The sequence below is a fragment of the Bidens hawaiensis genome, unplaced genomic scaffold, assembly GCF_021521415.1.
Source record: "Bidens hawaiensis isolate Kalapana, Puna unplaced genomic scaffold, B.hawaiensis_p1.1 tig00023614_1, whole genome shotgun sequence".
NCBI classification, from domain to species: domain Eukaryota; kingdom Viridiplantae; phylum Streptophyta; class Magnoliopsida; order Asterales; family Asteraceae; genus Bidens; species Bidens hawaiensis.
The window spans coordinates 120823-122205 of NW_027493700.1; positions in this window are offsets into that span (position 1 = coordinate 120823).

Below are 1383 nucleotides of genomic sequence, written 5' to 3' on the forward strand. Positions count from 1 at the left end.
TGTATACTTTCTGAAAGTATGAAGGATCTCCTGTGGAAGAGCCATAGTGATAGCTGCGTGAGCCTTGCTTTCGGCTTCGTACATCTTCTTCTCCTCTTCCTCCATCTTGCTGTACTTCTTTATCACATCCCGACCTTCGTATTCCATGGTCGGTGGAATATATCCATCCTGGATGCACACCCACATCTTTGCATCCTGGTATTTAATATACTGAATAAACCGATCCTTCCATGCAACAAAGTCGGTTCCTTTTAACAGCCTTGGGGCCTTAGTGGCTGACCCCGCTTCGACCTCAATTTTCACCAATTCAGAGATGTTAATTTGCGACATCTTCTCAAAACCCGAAAAATTCAAAAATTTGTCCAAACAGTACTAAAGGCGAAGTTAAGAATAACTTCGCTTAAGTGTTAACTTCGCTGGAAAAATTCTTAAATTCGTGTGACTCGGCAAAGTTGAGAATAACTTCGCTTAGGCGAACTTATCAGGTAAGCGAAGTTGAGGATAACTTCGCTTAGGCGAACTTATGAGGCAGGCGAAGTTGTGAATAACTTCGCTGAACCTTATATCTTCGCCGAAACCCTACTTTCAGTGACGGCAACTTCGCCTGAAAAACAGTAACTTCGCCCGATGAACACTGAAAATATTCAGATCTGTTGTCGACGATTCTGCAGTTTCCGGTCGATGTAAAAGCTTGAAAATGACTGTATATAGTGATTAGAACTCAATACGAACAAAAACTCGTCCCGTGAATAGGTCAAACGAGACGTTTTCTACACCCGCGTGAAATCCCGAACCTCACAATCGAGCCGATTGCTCTGATACCAATTGTAGGTTCCTGGACGGATCGTACACGGGATGTCGCTATCTGCGCAGGTGCGGAATCCCTGCGTAGGTAGATACGAGCGTAGAATACGTATAAAACAAACACACGAGCAATAACCGAAACACGTTATATTGATAACCCGAACACGTGACACGAGGTCACTATTACAGACTCTGACTTGTAAACACGTAACTCTCGAACTAATCAACTTAAACGAACCCTAACCAACCTCGCGAACTCCTCTCAACTGTTACGGTGAACAGTATATATAAACACGACAACTTCGCCTCGGGCGAAGTTGTCCATAACTTCGCTTGTTCAACAAGTTCGCCTGAGCGAACTTGTTAACAACTTCGCTTGTTCAACAAGTTCGCCTAAGCGAACTTGTTGACAACTTCGCTCGTTACATAAACATAAACATAATCAAAAACATAATTACATTACAGACTCGATTACAAACGTTAGACTATGAACTACTGACATACATGTACCAACAGAGTTCTCTCTAGATCCCACCCCTATATATATATATATATATATATATATATAGGTATTGGATC